Genomic DNA, 12,316 nt, shown 5'->3' on the forward strand with positions numbered 1-12,316 from the left:
AGAACTGTGACTGGGGAACTAACCAGCATGCTGGGGAAGAGAGCACTGCAGGTGCGGGCAGGGAAAGTTGCAGCCACCCACGAGTTTTGGTTGGCTGAAATACAAGACCCTCGCATCATCGGGCTGGATTTGCTGACTCGCCGGGGGGCTCTGGTCGATGTGTCGAGTAATGCCATTCACCTTGGCACAGAGACCCTGGCCCTCCGGCGCCGTCCAGAGAGGAAGGTGGGACGTATCCACATCCAGCCAACTCCACCTGTCACCATGCCGCCGCCGCCCCCATCTCCACTGCCAACCGAGGGGATGACGACACTGCCTAGCCCACCAACAATGACGACGACCCTCATCGAGGCTACCGTTCCTCAGACACCCTCGCCGGACACTGTTGCCGCCATCCAGAAGCTGTATCAGCGGAGCAGTGAAGGGCTGGACCCTCAGCAGAGTCAACAGCTGAAAGACCTGCTCCAACAGTTCGCTGAGATTTTCGCTGCACGCGAAGAGGAGTGCACCCAGACCAACCTGGTGCAGCACACAATCGACACTGGTACAACCCCACCCATTAGACTGCGACCCTACCGGTTAGCGCTTGCCAAGCGTGAAGCTGCAGAGCGGATGATTCTAGAGATGGCTGCGGCCGGGGTGATAGAGCCATCCAATAGCCCTTGGGCCGCCCCTGCCATCCTGGTCAAAAAGAAAGATGACACCTGGAGGTTCTGTGTGGACTTTCATCGGCTGAACAATGCAACTCGCAAGGACTCCTACCCCTTGCCCCGCAATGACGACGCTCTGGACCACATCGCAGGTTCACAGTGGTTCAGCTCACTTGACCTACGGAGCGGTTACTGGCAGGTGGAGCTGGCACCAGAAGCCAGACCCAAGACGGCCTTCACCATCGGTCAGGGACTCTGGCAGTTTCGTGTGATGCCCTTTGGTCTCTGCAATGACCCCGCCACGTTCGAGAGACTAACGGAGAGGGTGCTGGCTCACATTCCCCGCAACCGGTGCGTGGTTTACCTTGATGGCCTTCTGGTTCATGCCGCTGACTTCGAGCTTGCCCTAGAGAACCTCCGTCAGGTCTTCCCAGCCATTGGGGGGGCGGGCCTGCGCCTGCACCCCAAGAAATGCCACCTCCTTCGACGTGAGACCAAGTTTTTGGGCCATGTGGTGGGGGCAGAGGGCGTGGCCCCTGATCCTACTAAGGTGGAGGCGGTCGAGAAATGGCCAGTTCCGCGAAACGTCAGCGAGGTGCGCAGCTTCACGGGGCTCATCTCCTACTACCGACGTTTTGTCCGCAACTTTTCCTCCGTTGCCAGTCCCCTACACCGTCTCACCGAGAAGGGACGGGAGTTCCACTGGGACGACAACTGTGCAGCCGCCTTTGCCCGGCTCCGCACCGCCTTGATCACTGCACCCATCCTGGCCCTTCCTGATCCTAAGTGCCGCTTCATCGTGGACACAGACGCCAGCAATGTGGGGCTGGGGGCCGTCCTGTCTCAGGAAGTTGCTGGGGGAGAGAGAGTGGTGGCTTACTACAGTCGTGTCTTGAGCTGCCCTGAACACAATTACTGCATTACACGACGCGAGCTCCTGGCGGTGGTCGCGGCGTTCAATCATTTTCGCCCCTATCTCTATGGCCAGACCTTTCTCCTGCGGACGGATCATGCGGCCCTGATCTGGCTGCTCAGCTTTAAGGAGCCCGAAGGCCAGGTGGCTACGTGGATTGAGGAGCTGCAGAGCTACGACTTTGAGACCCAGCACCGAGCCGGGCGCCTGCACAGCAATGCAGATGCCCTCTCCCGTCGTCCCCGCAAGGATTGTAGACATTGTGAGCGCCAAGAGGAGCGAGACAGAGCAATCCTCCAAGTATCCACCACGCGGCAGGTTGAGCCAGAGGAGGCGTGGCTGATGGCAATGGACAAGCAGGAGTGGCAAACAGCGCAGGATAGTGATCCCACCCTGGCCAGGGTGGGACAGTGGGTCGACGCCAAGGCACACCCCCACTGGCAAGCTGTCTCTGCCATGTCGGTGGAGACCAAGGCCTACTTTTCCCAGTGGGCCACCTTGGCCCGGCGTGATGGACCGTTGTACTGAGTCTGGCAAGCGCCGGGCCGGGGAAGAAGTGTGTGGCAGTTACTGGTGCCCAAGGACTGGCGCCAACGAGTGCTACGGGCAGCCCACGGCTCGGTGGGGGCAGGTCACTATGGGGTGGCAAAGACGCTGAACAAACTGCGCCAACGGTTCCACTGGGCCGGATGCAGGCATTACACTGAACTTTTTGTGCACTGTTGTGATGCCTGCACTGCCAAGAAAGGACCAACCAGACGCTCCCATGCCCCTCTACAACAAGATCAGGTGGGGGCCCCCCATGGAACGGGTCGGTGTGGACTTTCTTGGCCCATTTCCCACCACAGACAACGGAAACCGGTACGTCCTTGTGGCCATGGACTACTTTACCAAATGGTCTGAGGCGTATGCGGTCCCAGACCAGAGCGCTGCCACTACAGCCGAGCGGCTGGTGTGTGAGATGTTCTGTCGGTTCGGTGCGCCCGAAGAAATACACAGCGATCAGGGGCGGAACTTCGAAGCACAGGTATTCGCTGAGGTGTGTCAACGCATGGGGGTGAAGAAGACCAGGACCACGCCCCTCCACCCCCAGAGCGACGGACTGGTGGAGAGGTTCAATCGAACGCTCACAACACAACTCGCTATTGTCACCTCACGGCACCAGCGAGACTGGGACTGTCATCTACCCCTGGTCCTGTGGGCGTACCGGTCGGCGGTACAAGAAAGTACCGGGTGTACACCGGCCGCGCTCATGTTCGGGAGAGAACTGCGGACCCCTGTGGACTTAGCCTTTGGCACGCCCCCGGGTACTGACCTTCCCAAGATACCCGGTTTCGAGTACCTGCGGGACCTCCAACAACGTCTGGCCGAGGCACAAGTGTTTGCTCGGCAGCATCAGGAACAGGCAGGTGCAAAAAAAAAAGCGGGCATATGACACTCGTTGTCAGGGCCGCTCCTTCACCCCAGGAGCAAAGGTGTGGGTCTTCAACCCAATCCGGAAGAGAGGAGTCTCCCCCAAGCTCGCCAGCCAGTGGGTGGGGCCCTGTGAGGTGTTGGAGCAGCTTTCAGATGTTGTGTACCGGGTGAAACTGTGTGTCCGGGGGCGGGTGGTAGTTCTGCACCGGGACTGTTTGGCACCTTACCGCCCCTTGGCTGAAGAACCTGTAGATCAGTTTAGCCCATCCGGGACGGTCCCTCCTACACCCACAGGCCCTACCAACCGGACAGACAGTGGGGAACAGGGACCCGTGACCCCGCGGCGGCGGAGACGGCTTCCCCTTCGCTATAGGGACTTTGTTGTCGGCTGAGGACAGGCGACACGCTGGAGGGGGTAATGTAGCGAAGTTGCTACCCCGTCAGAATTGTGCCAATTGTCCTGGTTTACCCATCAGGCACTGCGTGCAGATTGTCAGTTGTTATTAAATGTTTTGTAAGTGTTTTATGTGGTTTTATGTGTTTATGTGATTACTATGTGTTGTGGTGTAATTGTAGTTGTCATTCTGTTGTGTTGTGTAACCTTGGAACTGAAACCCTGAACAACTTTGTTGTTCGAGTAGATGACCCCCATGTATTGTAACACATTTCTGTAAGTTCTTGTTTCTGTGTGAGTTCAATAAAGGGGCTGCAAAGTTACCTTTGTCGTTGCTTCTACGTTCGCCACAATATTCTTACCTTAAAAGGGAAGGGGGTGTAGTATCCCACCTTTGACAATTAAAGCATTTACCAGTGTTGGAGCCCATCGGTAAGGGGCCGCTATATATATACGTGTGTGTGTGTGTGTGTGTATAGATATATTACACACACACACACACACACACACACACACATATATATATATATATATATATATATATATATATATATATACTACTTTCGGCTCCTCCCGTTAGGGGTCGCCACAGCGGATCATCCGTTTCCATTTCTTCTTGTCTTCTGCGTCTTCCTCTGTCACATCAGCCACCTGCATGTCCTCCCTCACCACGTCCATAAACCTCCTCTGTGGCCTTCCTCTTTTCCTCTTTCCTGGCAGCTTCCTATTCAGCATCGTTCTCCCAATATACCCAGCATCTCTCCTTCACACACATCCATCGCTTTTACAGTACTTGCTGTACCAGCGGCGTACTTGCTGTACCAGGGGCGTACTTGCTGTACTAGTAGCTCTGTTCACAACATCGTCCTCTCTAGCTTAGGTGCTCAAAAGATATCTTTGGGCTCAATGTCATCCCGTTTATTCTTTATGCTTCATATGTCATCACCTTTCCTTCCTAATGCTTTCCTCATTTTCAATATCATCTTGTACACATTTTCAATTCAAGCGTGGTACTGGATGCCATCTTTGCAATGAGTCCGCTCGTCACATTTCATCCCTGCTGGATATTCCACCGTCAACCAACTGTAAGTGCTATTATTGAAAAGTGCAAGCCTTTAAGGACAACAGCAACTCAAGTCGCCAACGCTCTGTTGACTCTGCAGGGATCCAAACTTCCCCTGGCATTAACATCGGCACAAAAACTGTGCGCCGGGAGCTTCGTGGAATATGGCTTTCTATGGATTTAGACTAAGATGTCATTACAGCTCCCGTAGGTGTAATGGTCAGTTATCCCAAAACTTTTATACATATAGTGTACATATTGTGTGTGTGTGGAGCTCGCACTGAGAGAGGAAGGGGCGGCAGTCATCGGATTCCCCAGAGAATCTTTCCGGACTGGAGAGCCTGACGGGTCTGACTTCTGAGGGAGGAGCAGGAGCCAGAGGCGGTTCTGGTGCCGGAGCTGACGATGAGGCCGGCGCAGGGGTTTCAGCTGACTGAGAGGGGTGAGTGGCTGAGCCCATGGCTTGAAGCTGTCCGATGACGTAGTTGACTTGAGCGGTAACTGTGCCGCACACCGCTTCACTGCGCTGGGAAGCTTCTGCCACAGCCAGACGCACCTGTTCAATCTTCTCCTCCTGTTGTCGGAGCCGACGCTCCTGCACTTCGAGGGTAGCGAGCACGGAGTCCTGCTCTGCTGTGTCCATCTTGGCCAGATTGTTCTATCAAGAACACAGAGACTGGCCGACACAAATGCAGGCAGGCAGACAGTAACCAGTTCTCAGGGTCTATAATTCGGTCCAAGGGTCAAAATCCAGAAAGGCAATCAGACAGGCAGCGGTACAAAATCGGCAGGCACAAGGCTTCAAGAACCAGGCGGACTAACAAACAGGCGACGGTACCAAAACAGGAGACTGAGACTCGGAAACCAGGAACGAAACAGTCAGACACGGGGATACTCTCTAACATGAAATGCTGGAATGCTGCTCTAGGAGACAAGACAATCTGGCACTGACACACAGGGGAGCACTGGTTAAATACACACAGGAGGGAAGGGATAGCGAGGCACAGGTGAAACACATAAGGGCCGGGACAGGTAATCACACGGGGAACAGGACGTGAACACAGAGACAAGACTATCAAAATATAACGGGAAACTGACACACGACAGACCCTGACAGGTCTTTGTTCCAACCAAGCAGTTACACACCTCATTCTATTAGTCAACCAATAATCTTTGCTAAGGACCTTGATTTGTAGACTCAGGTGTGTAACTGTAACGGGGGCAGTCCTATGGTGTTCTATGCTGCTGGTTACATAACTCATTGGTTGGAACAAAGACCTGCAACCACACCGGACCTTTCTGGACCATGTTGCCTATCCTTGATGCATACAAATTGACAGATAGCGAACAGGCTTCAAGAGAAAGTCGGAGGCTGTAGTGAAGTTGAATGCTCTTTAATGTTGTCGTCATCCCCATGAAAGAATACATTTGTAAAAGTGAAATGACACAGAAGATGAGACCAGTTACTGTATGCTATATAACTCATATTATACAGCCACAGACATAAAACAGGCTACAGTGTTCACATAGTCCATTAAAGTGACATGGAAATAGCTACACATAACTTGTAAATATCTTGCAAATAATGTACACTACCTTCACCAGCTTCAAAACAAACAACACTGGCATATTTGCTGCCGGAAATCACGATCAGGGAAAAGAGGCAAACAAAGGAGACTACTGTTTAGTGTAGAAGATTGAACTCTGAACTTGATGAACTTTAACATGTTTAAAAAAAACGTGCTTTAAGATTACTTATCTGTTTTACTCTAATCCTTTATGAAGCTGGTGAAACTTATATGATTGTTGACACTGTTGTTGATTGTATTCTTACCTTAAAAGGGAAGGGGGTGTAGTATCCCACCTTTGACAATTAAGGCATTTACCAGTGTTGGAGCCCATCGGTAAGGGGCCGCTATATACATATATATATATGTGTGTGTGTGTGTGTGTGTGTGTGTGTGTGTGTATATGTATATAGTATATGTATACACACACACACACATATATATATATATACTACTACTTTCGGCTCCTCCCGTTAGGGGTCGCCACAGCGGATCATCCGTTTCCATTTCTTCTTGTCTTCTGTGTCTTCCTCTGTCACACCAGCCACCTGCATGTCCTCCCTCACCACGTCCATAAACCTCCTCTTTGGCCTTCCTCTTTTCCTCTTCCCTGGCAGCTTCCTATTCAGCATCCTTCTCCCAATATACCCAGCATCTCTCCTCCACACATGTCCAAGCCATCTCAATCTTGCCTCTCTTGCTTTGTCTCCAAACCGTCCAACTTGAGCTGTCCCTCTAATATAATCGTTCCTAATCCTGTCCTTCTTCGTCACGCCCAGTGAAAATCTTGGCATCTTCAACTCTGCCACCTCCAGCTCTGCCTCCTGCTGTCTTTTCGTCAGTGCCACTGTCTCCAAACCATATAACGTATCTGGTCTCGCAACCATCCTGTTAACCTTCCCTTTAATGCTTGCTGGTACCCTTATGTCGCAAATCACTCCTGACGCTCTTCTCCACCCACTCCACCCTGCCTGCCTGCACTCTCTTCTTCACCTCTCTCCTGTACTCCCCGTTACTTTGGACAGTTGACCCCAAGTATTTAAACTCATATGCCTTTGTCACCTCCACTCCTTGCATCCTGTCCATTCCACTGTCCTCCCTCTCATTCACGCATAGGTATTCCGTCTTCCTCCTACTGACTTTCATTCCTCTTCTCTCCAGTGCATACCTCCACCTCTCCCGGCTCTCCTCAACCTGCACCCTACTCTCGCTACAGATCACAATGTCATCCGCGAACATCATCGTCCATGGAGACTCCTGCCTGATCTCGTCCGTCAACCTGTCCATCACCATTGCAAACAAGAAAGGACTCAGAGCCGATCCTTGATGTAATCCCACCTCCACCTTGAACCCATCTGTCATTCCAACCTTGCACACTTCACCATTGTCACACTTTCCTCATACATATCCTGTCCCACTCCTACATACTTCTCTGCAACTCCCGACTTCCTCATACAATACCACACCTCCTCTCTTGGCACCCTGTCGTATGCTTTCTCTAAATCTACAAAGACACAATGCAACTCCTTCTGGCAGTCTCTATACTTCTCCATCAACATTGTCAAAGCACACATCGCGTCTGTGGTGCTCTTTCGTGGCATGAAACCATACTGCTGCTCTCTAATCATCACCTCTCCTCCTCTCAACCTAGCTTCGATTACTCTTTCCCAAATCTTCATGCTGTGGCTGATCAACTTTATACCTCTGTAGTTGCTATACAGTTCTGCACATCGCCCTGGTTCTTGAAAATCGGCACTGGTATGCTTCTTCTCCACCCCTCAGGCATCCTCTCACTTTTCAAGATTGACTTAAACAATCTAGTTAAAAACCCCACTGCCATCTCTCCTAAACATCTCCATGCCTCCACAGGTATGTCATCAGGACCAACTGCCTTGCCACTCTTCATCCTCTTCATAGCTGCCCTCACTTCCTCCTTGCTAATCCACTGAACTTGCTGATTCACTATCCCTACATCATCCAACCTTCTCTACACAACCTTCTATACATATACTATATGTATACTTGCCTCGAGGAAGAGCGTTGTTCCGTTGCTAGAGAGTTGTAGCCGTGTACACGTGGACGTCTGCAAGATAAGACAATGTTACATTAAAGACCAGTGAAGTCTGTCCGAGTGCCGAGTCTTCGTCCGTACCGCACGCATAACATTTATTTGTTTATCTATTTATTTATTCATTACTACTTTCGCTAACATCACCGTCCGCTTCGACCACACGTGTGGAACGGATGGCAGATTTGTTTTCCACTTGTTAGCGCCACGCCGTCACATTTCCCACTGCACATTGGGTGAAATACTGTGAATGTAAGGAAGCTATGGCGACAGCCATCAAATGTGGCGCAGGCTTTGTTGATAGGATGTATAAACGTGTCTTAAAGGGTTTACCACCTAACACGCTTCCTTTATGTGCTGTTTGCCAGTGTCATGTTAAGGCAGAAAAGAATAACAACATGTTTCCAAGCTGTTGACATTTGTTTGCTATACATTTCGAGTTATTAGCGACACAATTTACTACTTAGTCAAGTCAAAACAACAAGGGGAAACAAAGTCAACTTTGCATAGCCAAACTTGAATGTCCCCCACATTTCCAAAGGGACGGAGCCAGCAGAGGGCGGTGGGTTTGTCCGTCATCACAAATTCAGTTTCAACACGTTTTGGGGAATTAAATTGGGGTACTTAATTCCCTCCTTCTGCCCATTTCAAATATGCATTTCATGCTGGCACGTATCAGTGATGCCGACCGCAACGCTGCACCTTTAAAAGGACCCTTTTAAGTGTATGTCAAGTTCACCTACTGACCGTGAACAGGAGTTCAACACTCAAGTGTGCACATTGTTGTACTAGAACACTTCACTGAACAGCAAGCAGCGCGTCATCAGTGTGACAGAAAGACTTTCACAAGTCAAGTCGTCATTTTTACCCCCAAACTAAAGCAGACGCACCACAGGCTTGAATCTGCGTCACGACAACACGAACGCCCGAATCCACTTTGTTTTAATGCTCTGAAACAACGAACATTATTACCATCACTTTCTGCTCCTGAGCTGTGGACTGCTTTGGACCCCTGCACTAGCAAATAAGTGTACACACACACACACACACACACACACACACACACACACACACACACACACACACACACACACACACACACACTTAGACCTTTCACAAACAGGCATTTTCACTAGTTTCATCCCAAATTGTACCCGGTGCACACTTGTTTTAACGGTGCAGTCAAAATCTTGAACATGCATGCGGCTGGCTGGCTGACAGACTGGCTGGCTGGCTGACAGACTGGCTGGCTGACAGACTGGCTGGCTGAAAGGCTGGCTGGCTGGCTAGCTTCACCAGTGTGAATCGATGAATCTTACCATCCTCAGTGGCCAGAGACAGAAAGAGCAAAAATATTTCTTGCTACCAAAGGAGGGGGCAAAATTGCAAAATGTGGGACCTGGGACTGTCATCTTCAAGAACACAGTCTTCGCACAAGATCAACTGTCTGAATATAGAGCTCCTGATCACACCAGGTCGATGTCATGAGATTTATTAATCCCTGAAGGGCAGCGAGGTTCACTTCTGACAGGGGGCAAGGGATCTCGGACACCACCACCAACCACTCCATCCTCGGGATCGGCATCAGTGCAGTCATCCCGGAAAAGATACTCCATTGGCTGAAAGACAGTAAGGGTACAGTAAGTCAGACCAATGCCAACTGCTCAGATAGACACATCTAGGCAGGCACAAACCAAGACCAGCCCTCACCATGCTCTCCCATACTTTTTTTTTACTTTGTTTTTGTCTTCTTCTTCACTATTATTTCGATATTGTCACTCTAATGCGGGCCTGATGACACACAGGTGAACTTGCTCCGCTTAAACTGCATCACAGTCATCATCGTTTTGACAGACTGCCGAAGAGGAACATTTGGATTTTATCTTAGTTACTTTTGAAAGTGCACAATATCGTTTCACTTTGTTTGTTTGTTTGTTTGTTTGTTTATTTGTTTTTTCCTCTAAAGTCTACTACTACTACTTTCGGCTGCTCCCGTTGGGGGTCGGCACAGCGGATCATTCGTTTCCATTTCTTCCTGTCTTCTGCATCTTCCTCTATCACACCAGCCACCTGCATGTCCTCCCTCACCACATCCATAAACCTCCTCTTTGGCCTTCCTCTTCTCCTCTTCCCTGACAGCTCCATATTCAGCATCCTTCTCCACACATGCCCAAGCCATCTCAATCTTGCCTCTCTTGCTTTGTCTCCAAACCGTCCAACTTGAGCGGTCCCTCTAATATAATCGTGCCTAATCCTGTGCTTCTTCGTCACTCCCAGTGAAAACCTTAGCGTCTTCAACTCTGCCACCTCCAGCTCCGCCTCCTGCTGTCTTTTCGTCAGTGCCACTGTCTCCAAACCATACAACATAGCTGGTCTCACAACCATCTTGTAAACCTTCCCTTTAACTCTTGCTGGCACCCTTCTGTCGCAAATCACTCCTGACACTCTTCTCCGCCCTACCTGCACTCTCTTCGTCACGTCTCTCCTGCACTCCCCGTTACTTTGGACTGTTGACCCCAAGTATTTAAAGTCATATGCCTTCGTCACCTCCACTCCTGACCATTCCACTGTCTTCCCTCTCTTTCACACACAGGTATTCCGTCTTGCTCCTACTGACTTTCATTCCTCTTCTCTCCAGTGCATACCTCCACATCTCCAGGCTCTCCTCCACCTGCACCCTACTCTCGCTACAGATCACAATGTCATCCGCGAACATCATCGTCCATGGAGACTCCTGCCTGATCTCATCCGTCAACCTGTCCATCACCATTGCAAACAAGAAGGGGCTCAGAGCCGATCCTTGATGTAATCCCACCTCCACCTTGAACCCATCTGTCACCTCGCCACTCTCACACTTCCACGTGCATATCCTGCACCACTCCTACATACTTCTCGGCAACTCCCGGCTTCCTCATACAATACCACATCTCCTCTCTCGGCACCCTGGCTTATGCGTTCTCTAAATCTACAAAGACACAATGTAGCTCCTTCTGGCCTTCTCTATACTTCTCCATCAACACTCTCAAAGCAAACATCGCATCTGTGGTGCTCTTTCGTGGCATGAAACCATACTGCCGCTCGCTAATCGTCACCTCTCCTCCTCTTAACCTAGCTTCGATTACTCTTTCCCAAATCTTCATGCTGTGGCTGATCAACTTTATACCTCTGTAGTTGCTACAGTTCTGCACATCGCCCTGGTTCTTGAAAATCGGTACCGGTATGCTTCTTCTCCACTCCTCAGGCATCCTCTCCCTTTCCAAGATTGAGTTAAACAATCTAGTTAAAAACCCCACTGCCATCTCTCCTAAACATCTCCATGCCTCCACAGGTATGTCATCAGGACCAACTGCCTTGCCACTCTTCATCCTCTTCATAGCTGCCCTCACGTCCTCCTTGCTAATCCACTGCACTTCCTGATTCACTATCCCCACATCATCCAACCTGCTCTCTCTCTCTCATTTTCTTCATTCATCAGCCCCCCAATGTACTCCTTCCACCTTCTCAGCACACTCTCTTCGCTCGTCAGCACATTTCCATCTCTATCCTTCATCACCCTAAGCTGCTGCACATCCTTTGCAGCTCGGTCCGTCTGTCTAGCCAATCGGTACAAGTCCTTTTCTCCTTCCTTGGTGTCTAACCTGTCATACAACTCACCATACGCCTTTTGCCTTTGCCACCTCTCTTAGCTTTAAGTTGTGTCTCCTTGTACTCCTGTCTACTTTCTTCATCTCTCTGACTATCCCATTTCTTCTTTGCCAACCTCTTCTTCTGTATACTTTGCTGTACTTCCTCACTCCACCACCAAGTCTCCTTGTCTTCCTTCCTCTGTCCTGCCGACACACCAAGTACCTTCCTAGCTGTCTCCCTCACTATTTCTGCAGTGGTTGCCCAGCCGTCCGGCAACTCTCCACTATCCACCCAGTGCCTGTCTTAACCCCTGCCTGAACTCCACACAACAGTTTTCCTTCTTCAACTTCCACCATTTGATCTTCGGCTCTGCCTTCACTCGCTTCCTCTTCTTGCTCCTCTAAAGTCAAGTTTTATTTTTATTTCAGTGAACTGAAACGTTTTTTTTTTGTTTTTTTTCTTCTCTTTTCACACCTGGTTTTAGTTCAGTTTTAGTGAACTACAATAACCTTGAGCTGGATCATGATCTGCTATTATAGACCATACTATACTGGTCTACCTGGGACTGCATCGTAGGTGAGGTCTGTTTGGGTCCTGCTCAGGTCCCACAGTGTCTA

The sequence above is a fragment of the Lampris incognitus genome, unplaced genomic scaffold, assembly GCF_029633865.1.
Source record: "Lampris incognitus isolate fLamInc1 unplaced genomic scaffold, fLamInc1.hap2 scaffold_98, whole genome shotgun sequence".
Classification (NCBI taxonomy): domain Eukaryota; kingdom Metazoa; phylum Chordata; class Actinopteri; order Lampriformes; family Lampridae; genus Lampris; species Lampris incognitus.